Genomic DNA, 14,896 nt, shown 5'->3' on the forward strand with positions numbered 1-14,896 from the left:
CTATATAAGCATATATATTTAACAGCAAATTGCTAACTCAAGTAATCAAATTGATCATCAAAGTAGTAGTCTCTAGATGAAATTATTTTTTCTAATGTTTTCATGGCTTACTTTCCTTTTGAACACTTAAGTCTTAACAAAGAAACGTTAACTATCATAATGTTTCTAAACAAGACTTATTTATTTCGTTTATCTGATTTTATTTGATGATCCATTAGAATCCAAATCACATTTACTAATATTACCTTGCTCTCTTTCCAACCGCAGAAAGTATAAAAAGAACAGCTCCACTTCCAGATACATTGTATTGCACTTAAACCGCAATGACCACACAGTAAAAAATGAAAGTTAAAAAAATTTAAAAGGACAAAATGGCTTAAGCATCAACAGGGGACAAGAGTATAAAGAAGGGGACCGTATGACACATGGCAGAAGCCCATCACTTTATCAGTACAGAAAATACTAGTGAGGAAAACTATGAAGACTATTTCTGCCATACAAACAAGTTTCAGGTTTTATTTTCCATGTCTCACTTTTAGCGTTATTAAATATTTAATAGCAAAGTAAAACAATGACAATGCTTTGAGTCTGTGTGAAATCCAAGCTGTTCTTTTTTTCCCAGTGTTTTAGAAGCAAGCAGGACAGGAAGGAGATGATCGAGCAGTAATGGCAGCTTCTCTCCGAGGTAAATACTTGTCAGGAACAAAACATAATTCAATTGCACTCTTCTTTTCTGAAAAGGTTGCTTGTGGAATATCCATCATAAAGTCATTTCTATTTCTTAAGAGCTATTAGTGCCTGGCCCCTCGGCTTCATTAAGACTCTCTTTTTCAATATATTCTTTTATTTTAGACTGCATCCCACTTCTCAGCTACTCAGTGCACATTGCAATTTCTCAGCTCCCCAGAGAGACGTCGGCCACGCCCCCCAATGACTGACATGCAAGGACAAGGTAGCCGTGGAGAGGAAGGCGGATTTGTTGGCACTAAATCGGAAACATTTTTTAAACCCTAGAGGTTAAAAAGGGAGTTCGGCCAAGCCTCTTAGCGCACTCAGTCATTTAGCTGGTACTAACATACCTACGCTCCCCCTTAGGAGGGCATCAGCTCCGGGCTGGTTCATTTCACCCCAGGGTTTTGGTGAAGCTAAAAAGCTAAAGAAGTTAGAAGTTTGGAGTCCCTGCTGCCAGACCTCAACGTTGCCTAAGCAAGCATTAAGAGATTATGGTAATAATAGGTGTGCTTACACCAAATAAAAGGTTTCATTAATCAAGCCATATTGAGATAAACCTGTCACTGGACAGAGGAGACCAGAAATCAAATGCTGTGAAAGTTCTGACAGATTGTTAAATAGAAACCCTTTAAAATAGAATTTAATTTACTGTGATATTATAGATATTTATGCATCAATAGGCAAGTGCAGATTGAGTTCAGAGGTCGGCTCTGGTATTTGAAAAATAAAAGCACGGGATGAAACAAAAGGTGACAGTTACCTTTGTCTGAAATTAGGGTTCATTAGACTAAATGGGAAGGTTTTAACTGATTCATGTAGGGAGCTGAAGCACAGCGTGTGATGGGGTGTGCAATATTGGATAACAGGCAAATCCAATTAAGGGATCTTCATCCAACTTGTCTACAAACTTAAAAAAAAAAAAAATACTCTCAGAGCCAGCCCAGAAGAGCCCAGGCTGTCCTAGGACACGGTTCTCATGTCCCAGCAGGTAAATGCAATTCCTTTGTGGCTTTATGGTTAGGAGCTGCTGGATTTGGGAGTCAGACAGACCTGAGTTCATCTCACAGGTCTACTACTTAGAGCTGTGTGACTTTGGTCAGCTGACCCACTTCCAGCTTCAGTACCCTCCTCAGCAAAACAAAGGTGCTGTGAGCACTACCTCACAGGCCTGTCTGAGGACTGAGACCCAGTTTGCAAAGCACTTAGCTGCAAGACTGGCAGTGTTCCACCAATGACAGTTCCCAGTCCTTTTCCTTCCTGTCTCTCCCCCTTCTCTTCTTCCAGTCCCTTTTTTTCTGCCTGTCGTCCCCTCTTCCTCTTTTCTTTTCTCCCTGCCCATCCCACAGAATGGCAGCACCTCCAGCCATTCTGTAGATCAGGGGCCTGCTGACCTTTGGTTTGTGGGCAGAGTTCAAAATGAAGTTATGAAAGGCTTGTTCATTCATACTGCCTCGCTTGTGAGAGATTGATGCATGTTCCCTTGGCTCCGTAATATCTAAAGCTTGCTTGTTCAAACCGAAAGAATTAGTTTGAATTAGAACTAGCTTCCAGATTCTAGGAACTTGATCCACAGGTACAATCTTTCCTTAAAACTGAATGAGCACATTGCCCCAATCTCACTGACTAGTAGCTAGAAATACATTTGACTGGGGCCAGCAGGTGGCAAGGTGGTTGAGGCACTGGACTCCCACATGGCCAACTGCAGTTCAAGTCTCAGACATGGTGGTTTTTTTTTAATTTTTTTTTTTTTTTTTTTTTTTTTGGAGAGATTTTCACTGTAGGACGCGTGCGCTTGCCAGACAGACAGAGAGAGACATAGAGACAGAAAGCGAGAAATCACCCCCCAGGGGGGATGGTCACGCCGCAATCCCTTCTCCTCCATTCTCCTCTCGGGATCTTGGGCACGCACGCACATGGGCCCGGCGTGAGTTTTAAGCCACCGGGTCCGGGACACGAACCGCGGTCGACTACGTGGGAGTCCAGCGACATAGCCATTACGCTAACTGCTGGTTCCCCAGACATGGTGGTTTTCTTTCTTTCCCTCTCTTTCTGTCTCTGGTGAGCACATGTGTTCTATAGTAATTTTGTTTAAGAATTGTTTCTTTAATTCCATTGTTATTATTTTTTAATTTGGCTCCAAAGAGACAGAGAGAGAGAAAGAGAAAGGGAAAAAGCAAGCTGCCAGGTCTGGGACTTGAACCAAGGTTGGCCATGTGGGAATCTAGCACCTTTAACAACCATGGCACCTGCCAGTCCTTTTAAAAAATAATAAAAATAAACAATTCTTTAAAGAAAAAAAAAAGACAGAAAAGAATATATTTCAATTCTTAGCCACCATCACCTCCTCCAGTAGAGAAATCATTTAATTTAACTTCTCTTCACTCTCATCAGAAAGAGTTAAGAAAGCACCCTCAGCTGGAGGGGAGTGACCACATTGAACCCCCATATCCTTCATTCTACTCTTAGGATTTTGGGCACACACACACACATATACACACATACCTGACATATTTTTCAAATTGCCAGGCCTGGGACCAGAACCACAGTAGTCAGCCATGTGGGATCCTCCTCCATTCTCCTCTCAGGATTTTGGACACACACATCCAGTGTGTTTCTCAAGCCACCAGGTCCAAGTCTTGAACCCCACAGTCAGCCATGTGGGATCCAACCGTCTTAACCACCTTGATACCAGCTGGCCCTACTGTTTGCTTTTTAAGAGTCAAATCTTAAAATAATAATTTTTTAAAATCCACATTTTGGGGGCCAGCAGGTGGCATGGTAGTTAATGCACTAGACTTCTACATGATCAAACGTGGTTTGAGTCCCATACCTGGCAGCTTGTTTTCTCACTTTCCCTCACTCTCTGTATCTTTCCGGTGAGCACACATGCCCTATTACAAATTTTAAAATAATAATGATAATGAATAAATAAAATTAAATATAAAATAATTCTAATATATATGGAAATTGGAAAAAATGATCTCATAGAACTAGGAAAATACAGCATGACTATGGGACACTGGAAAGGATAGGGAAGGAGAGAGTGCAGATGGCTGGATTTTTTTTTAATTTTTTAATTATTTTATTTAATTTTATTTATTCATTCATTTATTTTAATTTAACCAGAGAGAGATAAAGAGGGAAAGCAAGGAAGAAAGCCAGCAGGCCTGGGTCTCAAACTATAGTTGACCATGTGAGAGCGTCCAGCGCCTTAACCACCACACCACCTATCGGCCTAATGGCTGTTGTTTAATGGAAACAAAACTGCTGCTAGAAGGAACAACGTCTAGTGTTACAAAATACAGTGGGAGAGATTACCACTTACTGCATATGTTTCGAATGGTGTGTGGTCAAGGCAGCTGGATCCCACATAGCTGACTGTAGAATTTGAGTCTTGAACCTGGTGTCTTTAGGAACACATTGTGGGGGAGTGGGGGAACAGCAGGTAGTGTGGTTGTTGAGGTGCTGGATTCTCACCTGGCTGACTATGGTTTGAGTCCTGGACCTGGCAGCTTGGTTTTTCACTCTCTCTTTTTCTCTGGTGAGCACACTGCCCTATAGCAAATTTAAAAATAATGATAAAAATAATAACGATAATAAAATTAAATAAATAATTCTTTAAGAAAAAGAAAAGAAAAGAAGCACATTAGGTGTGTCTATGTGTGTGCCCAAAATCACAAAGGCAGAGAGAAGATGGAGAAGGGGCTGAGGTGTGACCATTCCCCATGGAGCATGCTTTCTCATTCTCTCTCTCCCTCTCGTTGCATATGTTTTCTGACAATTTATTTTTCTTTTTTTTTTCTTTTTTTTTATTTTTTATTTTTGGAGAGATTTTCGCTATAGGGCGCGTGAGCTCGCCAGACAGACAGAGAGAGAGATAGAGAGACAGAAAGCGAGAAATCACCCCCCAGGGAGGATGGTCACGCCGCAATCCCTTCTCCTCCATTCTCCTCTCGGGATCTTGGGCACGCACGCACACGCGCCCGGCGTGAGTTTTAAGCCACCGGGTCTGGGACGCGAACTGCAGTCAACTATGTGGGAGTCCAGCGACATAGCCATTACGCTAACTGCTGGTTCCCTCTGACAATTTTTTTAAGTAAATTTTTTAAAAAGAGTTATTTAATTTTATTTATTATCTTCTCCTTCCTTCCTCCCTTCCTTTCTTTCTTTCTTTTTTAATTTGGCCGGAGAGAGACAGGGAAAGCAAGAAAGCAAGCCACCAGGTCCAGGACTCAAACCGCAGTTGCCCATGTGGGAGAGTCCAGAGCCCCAATCACTATGCCACCTGCCAGCCCCTAAAATAAGTTTTTTAAAAAAGAGAGATGATGAGCCCACTAGGTGGCATGGTGGTTAAGTGTACTGGACTCCCACATGGCTGACGGTGGTTCAAGTCCCAGACCTGGCAGCTTGCATTCTTGCTTTCCATCTCTTTCTCTCTCTCTCATTCTGTCCCTATCTGGTCAAATTAAAATGAAACAAACAAATAAAGTTAAATAAAATACTTCTTTAAAAAGAGAGAGAGAGAGAGAGATGATGGAGATACTGCTTAATCTAATGTAATCACTGCACATTGTATTCCATTCTGAAAAATTACGTTGTAGCAATTGTTATGCTAATAAAAAATTCTTAATTAAAATACTTACATTTATTTTTATTACTGTTTTTAAATTGACAATGTTCAACTTCTGTCAATTATATTAGTTATCTATTTCTGCGTAAGAAATTATGCTCCAAATTTAGTAGCTTAAAATAACAAACACTGGGTCACCCCATGGCCTAGTGGCTAAAGTTACTGGATCTTGGGACCAGCAGGTGGCGTGGTGGTTAAGGCACTGGACACTCTTACATAGTTCTTCAAGTCTTGAACTTACTTTCTCACTTTCCCTCTCTCTCTCTCTCTCTCTCTCTCTCTCTCTCTCTCTCTGTGTGTGTGTGTGTGTGTGTGTGTGTGTGTGTGTGGCCACATCACAATCCCTTCTCCTCCATTCTCCGCTCAGGATCTTGGGCATGCATGCACATATGCCTGGCATGAGTTTAAGCCACCGGGTCTGGGACTCAAACCATGGTCGACTACATGGGAGTCCAGCTACGTAGCCATTACACCAACTGCTGGTCCCATATTTTTAAAAATAGTAATGATAAATAAAAAGTTTTTTAATTCTTAAAAAAAAAAAAAAAAAATTCTGAGGTTCAAATCCCAGACCTAGAGGTTTGAAAAACAATTGGTGTACGTGTGCATGCATGCCCAAAATCACAAAAGGAAAAACAGAAGAGAAAGGATTGCAGTATGACCATCCCCCATGAGGGTGCTTTCTCACTTTCTTTCTTTCTTTGTCTCTTTCCATCAACTGCACACACTCTCTGGCAAAATTAAAAAAAAAAAAAAAAGCATTAATTGTTGCTAGCAGCTTCTGGGGCCAAGTGTCACAGAGTGGCAAAGCTGGGTAATTCTGACTCAGGGTCAAGCAAGCAACCAGCTAGTGCTGCAGTCATGGAAGGCCTTGACCGGGGTTGGAGAGCCTCTTCCGGGATGACTCACTCATGGTACCTATTGGCAGAAGGCCGCAGTTCCTTACTAGGTATCAGCGAAAAGCTTCACTTGCCACAAGGACCTCTCACAGAGCTGAGCGTCCTCATGATCTGGCAGCTGGAGCCACCAGAATGAGCAATTCAAGAAAAGACAAAGCAGAAGTCACAATGGTTTCCATAAAGTAGCCCCAGAAGTAAGGTCATGCGTTACGATTTCTGCCAGCCACACATATTCCATCGACCACACTGACACTGTGGGAAGGGACTCCACAAGGCCCTGATTGCCAGCAGGCAAGGGATCACTGGGGCCCTCATGGGGCCTGCCACAGCCATCAACGTTTATATCCACACCAAGGAAGCAGAGAAGTAATGATTTCTTAGGTTTTCAGGAGGTGGAAAGCCAGACAACAAAGGACTTCCCAAGAATAGAGATTAAATTGCGTAGCTGCGTACTAAGTCACCTCGAATAATAATTAAGTGGATGAACTTGAAGTCCTGGCTTCTTATTCAAGTCCAGACTCCTATGTCCTATGAGCTTTTTTAAAAATTATTTTATTTAACTTTATTAATTAATTTACCTGTTTATTTTAATTTGATCAGAGAAGACTAGAGTGAGAGAGAAAGAGAGAGAGAGAGAGAAAGTGAGAAAGCAAGCTGCCAGGTCCAGGACTCGAACCACAGTCGGTCATGTGGGAGTCCAGCACCCTTAACCACCATGCCACTTGCCAGCCCCTGTCCTGTGGTTTTTTTTATCCAGAACTCCATGTTGTATTACTTAGGCCTTGAATTTACCAAAAAAAAAAAAAAAAAGAACATAAACAAAAAAAAAAACTTCCACAACTTTAGCTATAACTACAGAACTAAGGAGTAAAATAAAGTCATCAATAGCCGATACCAATTAACAAAGATATAAATGAACCCATACCTGTGGACATAGCTGCTAACAGTGCAGACTGGATATTCATTAGGCAGCACTTAATTTTATTTAATCAGTTATTTTCAATAACTTAGCTGGTCACTTAAGGGTCATGTAAAAGATTTTTTGATTCTCAGTTGAAGAATATGAAAGTCTGAATCTCTGTAGCTCTATCAAAAGGTAGTTACTCTGGGACCAGCAGTTAGCGTAATGGCTATGTCACTGGACTCCCATGTAGTCGACAGTCGTTCGAGTCCCAGACCCCGCGGCTTAAACTCATGCTGGGCACAGGTGCGTGTGTGCCCAAGATCCCAAGAGGAGAATGGAGGAGAAGGGATTGCAGCATGGCCATCCTCCCTGGGGGGTGATTTCTCACTTTCTTTTATTTTTTGGAGAGGTTTTTTCGCTATAGGGTGCGTGCACTCGCAAGACAGACAGAGAGAGACAAAAAGCGAGAAATCACCCCCCAGGGGGGATGGTCATGCCTCAATCCCTTCTCCTCCATTCTCCTCTCGGGAGAACCGCGGTCGACTACGTGGGAGTCCAGCGACATAGCCATTACGCTAACTGCTGGTTCCCGTGATTTCTCACTTTCTTTCTCTATGTCTCTCTCTGTCTTTCTGGCGAGTGCACGCACCCTATAGCGAAAACCTCTCCCCCCAAAAAAGGTAGTTACTCTAATATCTCACTTCCTATAGTCTGCCTATTAAAAAGAAAATGGGAGATTAGCCAGTGGCACAGTGGTTAGAGCAGTTGGGTTCCCCATGGCCAATAGCACAGTTCACAGTTCAAGTTCAAAAATACACCATGTGCATGTGAGTACATGCCCAAAATTTCTAGAGAAATGGAGAAGGGATTGTGGCATGACTATCTCCATGGGGAGGGGAGTTTCCTCATTTTCATTCTCTCTCTTTCTCCCTCTCTGGCAAGCATACACACGCTCAGGCAAATTAAAAGAAAATAGAAACTGGGAATTGAGACTTGGATTCTAGCACTAACTCTGTCATCAACTTACAGTGTGATTCTAGCAAGTCACTTGACATCTCTGATCTTCAACTCTAAGAGCCAGAGTTTGGAGCCAGCAGGTAGCATGGTGGTTGGGGCGCTGGACTCCCATATGGCCAGCCACAATGTGAGTCTCACACCTGGTAGCTTGAAATTCATGGCAAGTGCATGCCCAGAATTAAGGAGAAGGGATTGCAGCATGGCCATCCCTCCTGGAGGGTGAATTCTCACTCTCCCTCTCACTGTCTCTTTCTCTTTATCTCTTTCTGGTGAGCACATCCACCTTATGGCAAAAAAAACTAAAATAAACAAATAAAAATAAAGAGCCAGAATTGAATCAAAAGAACTCTTCTTGGGCTAAAATAAATTTTATAATTCTGATATAAGTCAAATGAGCCCGGTTTGCTTACCCTGCCCTATTTTCTTACACTTGTGGCTCTAATTGTACTGATTTTGTTACTCCATTGTATCAGAAAGCCATAGGCCAATGGCCACATCTTAATCTACCTTAGGCTTTCCGCCCTCCCACACCCACCAAAGAGTGCTGTCATATTCACTGTGCTCAACAGGAAGGCGCATACTCAGCCAGTAAGGCAAAGTATTCTGTGACCAATGGAACCCAATTGAAGATAAATTTAGGTACATGGGTTTAAAAACCAATTTTTTAAAAACCGGTTTTAACACAAGCTGATTGCTTGTAGGCATAGAGAGAAAGAGGTCTTTCCCCAAAGGGTTCGCTCTTCACAAAGCCTGGCAGCATGATGAAAGGCGAGGTCTGACTCCACTGCAGTGGAGGAAACGATGCTCTCACCGGCTGGCAACCAATTTTCCTTAGAGGAGCTTCAGACGCAGCTAAGTCGGGCCAGAAGTTATGAACGTCCCTGAATTCCCACGGGAAAAGAGCGTCATCCAAAGCGAGGAGGCTTGTGATGGGGCCTAGACAAACTGGAAGAAAGGGAATTCCTTAGCCATTTCCTGACAAAGGAAGAGAAGTAAGAAAGTGAGAGAAAGCAATAAAGGTAAAGAAGAGGAAGGTTAGAGAAAGAAAATGGTGGGAACGAAGCAGAATGAAAGAAAAGACAGAAAAGAAGGGGGCAATTGTCCAGGAATAAAACTCATCAAGGGAGCCCCGATGGTCTGGTTCAATAAGGTGCTTCCGGCCACGGCAATTGGTGGAGCGCAGACCCTCAGTTATATCAGAGGAATGAGAGCATGAGAAGAAGGAAACAAACAGAAACCGGTTTTGGAAAAGGCAGGCTATTCATTTGCTTCCAGCTATGCACTAACTCCGGCCAAAATTTCCCAGCTGAACGACGATGTGAACCAGGTAAGCCAGAGGAGACGGGTCAGTACAAATCTGCTACTTCCCTGCCGGGGAAAAGAAGGGAAACCCACCACTGCCCCTATGTATCTTGTCACTTTCTTTTCCTTTTGTGTATTAATAACTTGTCCAAGTATGCATGCCATCACTATTTTAGGACTTCATGTTAACCAAGAAATAACAGGGGCCTGCAGGTAGCGTAGTGGTTAAGACTTTGAACTCTAACATGGCCGACTTTGAGTCTAGTCCTGGACCTGGTGGCTTGCTTTCTCACTTTCCCTTTCTCTCTCTCTTTCTGGTCAAATTAGTAATAATAAATAAAAAGAAGAACATTTTTATTTATATGACAGTTCCAAAGAAGTGATGGTTCTAAACAAAATCACTCTAGGGGCCAGCAGGTGGTATGCTGCACACCTACATGGCCAACTGCCATTTGAGTCCCAGACCTGGTAGCTTGTTTTCTCATTTCCCTTATCTTTCTCTCTCTCTCTCTCTCTCTCTGATGAGCACATGTGCCCTATAGCAAATTTTTAAAAATGATAATAAATAAAATTAAATAATTCTTTTAAAAATTATTTATTTATCATCGTTGTTATTTTTAATTTGAGGGGCTGGTGTGCTAATGAGAGGAAAAAAGAAAGTGAAAAAGCAAGCTGCTTGGTCTGGGACTCGAACCACAGCCAGTCATATGGGAGTCTAGCATGCCAGCTGCTGGCCTCAAATACATAATGCTTTAAGAAAGGGGGGGGGCACTTTATTTGGCCAGAGAAAATCATATAATCATCTATATAATTTATTGGAGATTTACCAATATCTCAATATTAGAATAAAATTGTCAAGAAAAAGCAACTGAATAAGAAAATAATATTTAGGGGGCTGGCAGGTGGCATGGTGGTTAAGGCAGCTAGATTCCCACATGGCTGACCACAATTCGAGTCCCAGACTTGGCAGCTTGCTTTCTCGCTTTCTCTCTCTCTCTCTCTCTCGTCAATTTCAAAAAAAAAAAATTAAAATAATGACAATAAATAAATTTAAATAAAACAATTCTTTAAAAAAAAAGAAAGAAAATAGTGTTTAGATTTTTTTAAGACTTTTATCCTTCTGTAGAATAAGTTATTTGTTTGAAAATGTGATCCTTTAGGTTAAATAGTGACACAAGATCAAACTGGGTTACAGTTTGAACTCTCAGTTCATTCCCCTCCCAAAGATGATTTTAGACCTTGATCTAACACAGCTACCCCTATAGGACCAGTCAGATGGCCATGGTAATTGTTCAGTGGCCACAGTTGTTGCAGCTCTGACACACGAATGACCATGGCACTAGGTGAGCTTTTATCTCACCCAGAAATGAAGACGCATTAACAAAACTGAGACTCACATACACAGATAAAATCACAAATACAGTGTCTGTTACAGACAGGAAATAGAATGACATCCATTTTAAAATCACATAAAGACTCAGATTAAAAATACTGTATATTGGGGCTGTCAGGTGGCATGGTGATTGAGGCACTGGACTTCCACACGGCTAACTGTGGTTCAAGTCCTAGACCGGGCAGCTTGCTTTCTTACTTTCACTCTCTCTCTGTCTCTCTCTCTCTCTCTCTGTGGTTAAATTAAAATAACAATAATAATCATGAATAAAAATAAAAATAAATGAATAATTCTAAAAAAATTCTTTTGTGTATTTAGGTTGACAGGTCTGGGATTCATAGTTGGCCATAGTGGGAATCCAGTGCCTTAATCACCACACCACTACCAGACACCACTCTCTGGTGAGCACACATACCCGATAGCAAAAATCTCTCCAAAAAGAGTAAAGAAGGGGCCAGCAGGTGGCACGGTGGTTAAAAGTGCTGGACTCCCACATGGTCGACTGCAGTTCGAGTTCTGGACCTGGCAGCTTGCTTTCTTACTCTCTCTCTCTCTCTCTCTCTCTCACTCTCTCTCTCTCTCTCTCTGGTCATATGTAAATAAATAAAAAAAAGTGAAAAAGAAATAAGAGGCCCAGCAGGTGGCATGGTGGTTAAGGCGCTGGACACTCTCACATGGCTGACCACAGTTTGAGTCCCAGACTGAGTGGCTTGCTTTCTCACTTTTCTTCTCTCTTCCTTTCTCTAATCAAATGAAAATAAATAAATGAATTAATAAAATTAAATAATTTTTTTTTCCGGAGAGGTTTTTGCTATAGGGTACATGTGCTTACCAGAAAGAGAGAGACAAAGAGACAGAAAGCGAGAAATCAATCCCCATGGGGGATGGCTGCACCTGTCATCTTGTTTTCTCACTTTCTCTCTCTCTCTCTCTCTCTCTCTCTCTCTCTCGGGTGAGTGTGCATGCCCTATAGCAAATTAAAAATAGTAATAATAAATAAAATTAAATAAATACTTTTTTAAATAGGGGGGAAAAAGACTGGTATGAGCCAATACATCTCATAGTAGTTAAAGAGTTGGATTCCCACATGTTTGATTGCAGTTCAAGTCCTGGACCCCGCACCTTGAAAATCACACAAGGCACATGTGTGCATGTGCCCAATTCAAGGAAGAGAAGGGATTGCAGCATGGCCATCCCCCTTGGGGGAAGATTTCTCACCTTCCCTCTCTCTGTCACTCTTTATCTCTCTCCTCTCCAGCGAAGCTGAGCACCGTGGCATATACCTGTATTCCCAGCTATAGGGGAGGTATTCATGGGGAAATCATAAACTCATGGCTGGAGCGGACAATGTAGTGAGACCCTGCCTAAAGGAGTGGGGGGAGGTTGCCTATAGTAGCCCTAGATCTTTAGGAGGTTGGCTCAGTAGAGTGGCAATATAGTGAGACCTGTATAATGAAACTTATACACACACACACACACACACACACACACACAATGATAAGAAATCCATTCATCCATTGTAGGTGCCAAAAATGAAGAAGCTACTGAACCACAGCTAGAACAGAGCTTCAATTTCGTTGGGGAAGTACTAGTCTCTGTAACCTAAAGACTTGGACTTTAATATTCTGATAAGAAAAAAAAAAAGGTGGGACCAGCAGTTAGTGTAATGGCTATGTCTCTGAACTCCCATTTAGCCCACCACTGTTCGAGTCCCGGACCCAGTGGCATAAACTCACACTGGGCACGTGTGCATGCGTGCCCAAGATCCCAAGAGGAGAATGGAGGAGAAGATTGTGGCATAGCCATCCTCCCTGGGGAGTGATTTCTTGCTTTCTATCGCTCTTTCTCTCTCTCTCTTTCTGGCGAGTGCTCACGCCCTATAGCAAAAAACCTCTCAAAAAATTAAAAGAAAATAAAAAAAAACAGATGAGGCTTTGGGTGTGTATTTGGGGTGTGTGTAAGGAACTGAGACTCCTTAGATAAGCCAACACCCTCAAGTGACTGCTCCTTCTGAGTTTGAGTCTGGGACTCAAACTGTAGTCAGTTATGTGGAAATCCAGCACCTTAACCTCCATGTCACCTACTGGCCCCAAGAAATAATTCTTTAAAAGAAAAAAAAAAGGTTGGTGGTAATGATGGCTGAATCCCACTGCACAGTTAGAGTCCCAGACCCAGCAGCTTGAAAAACAGCTGGGCATGTATGCTTATGTGTCCCAAATCCCAAGAGAATGGAGGAGAAGAGATTGTAGCATGGTCATCCTCTTGGGGAGTTCTTTTTCACTTTTTCCTCTCTCTCTCTCTTTCGGGTGAGCACATGTGCCCTATCACAAATTTTTTTAAAAAAAAAAAAGAAAGAAAGAGAAGAATCCATGATGAGCAAGTGTCTGCATCTAAGAATTTGAAACAATAAAACAACATTCTAGGGGCTGGCAGATGGCATGGTGGTTAAGGACGCTGGATTCCCACATGGCTGACCATAGTTCAAGTCCTGAACCTGAAGGCTTGCCTTCTCACTTTCCCTCTCTCTCTCATTCTGTCCCTCTCTGGTCAAATTTAAATAAATAAAGAAAGAAAGTTAAATTTTAAAAATTAAAACAAAAATTCTGAAAGAGAAGGTTGAAAAAAAAATAAAGCCATATAAGAGGAGGTACTATGAAAAAGAAAAAGTGATTAGAGAGAGAGAGAGAAAAAAAAAACATTTAGCACTTTCATAACAAAAATTAATATACTGGGGTCAGGGGCCAGCAGGTCGGTGTGGTATATATACTGGGGTCAGCAGATGATGGAGTGGTTAAGGTGATGGACACCCACTTGGCCACATGCAGTCTGAGTCCTGGACCTGACTTGAAACTCACACTGGGTGCCTGTGAGAAAATCCCAAGGAGAATGGAGAAGGGATTACAACATGGTCATTCACCCTAGTGGGTGATTTCTTGATTTCTTGCTTTCTCTCTGTTTTTCTCTGTCCTTCTAGCAAGTACACACACCCTATAGCAAAAAAAAAAAAAAAAAACAAAAAAACCTCTTAAGTAAATAAATAAAAATAACCCGAACACCTTACTTCCTTCTCTCCATTCTCTTCACCTCGATCCTCTCCTATTTTTTTCATTTCCTTCTTTTGTGTCCGATACCGGGGCTCGTTCTCCCTCTCTCTCTCTCTCTCTCTCTCTCTCTCTCTCTCTCTCTCTCTCTGTCTCTCTCTGGTCTAATTAAAATAGCAATAATAGGAGCCAGTAGATGGCGTAGTGGTTATGTCGTTGGACTCCCACATGGCCAGCCACAATTCCAGTCCAGTACTTGAAAATCATGCTGGGACCAATATCTATGATGAATATAAATGCAAAAATTCTCAACAAGGTACTTGCAAATCATATCCAACAACATATAAAAAAGATTATTCATCATGAGCAGGTAGGCTTTATTTCAGGGATGCAAGGTGGTTCAACATACACGACACCATAAACATAATACACCATATTAACAGAAAAAAAGATAAAAGCCATATGGTCATTTCAATCAATGCAGAGAAAGCATGTGACAAAATACAATATCCTTTCATGATTAAGACTCTTAGCAAAATTGGTATAGAAGGGTCATTTCTCAACACCATAAAAGCTATATATAAAAAACCTATAGGTAGCATTATACTGAATGGGGGAAAAACTGAAAGCTTTTCCACTAAAAACTGGTACAATGGGGCCAGCAGGTGGCATGATGGTTAAGGACACTGGACTCCTACATGGCTGATCACGGTTCAAGTCCATGACTAGGGCTTGCTTTCTCACTTTCCTGCTCTCTCTCTCTCACACACACACACTCTGCCCTTCTTTGGACAAATTAAATAGATAGATAGATAAATAAATAAATAAATAAATAAATAAATATTAAAAAAAAAAAAGCTAAAAATTCCTATAAGACAAGACTGCCTTATCTTCACTCCTTTTCAATATAGAACTGGAAGTCTTAGCCAATGCAATTGAGAGAATAACATAAAAGGCATTTAAATAGGGCAAGAAGAG

The sequence above is a fragment of the Tupaia chinensis genome, unplaced genomic scaffold (genome assembly GCF_000334495.1).
Source record: "Tupaia chinensis unplaced genomic scaffold, TupChi_1.0 Scaffold000215_1, whole genome shotgun sequence".
NCBI lineage: Eukaryota > Metazoa > Chordata > Mammalia > Scandentia > Tupaiidae > Tupaia > Tupaia belangeri.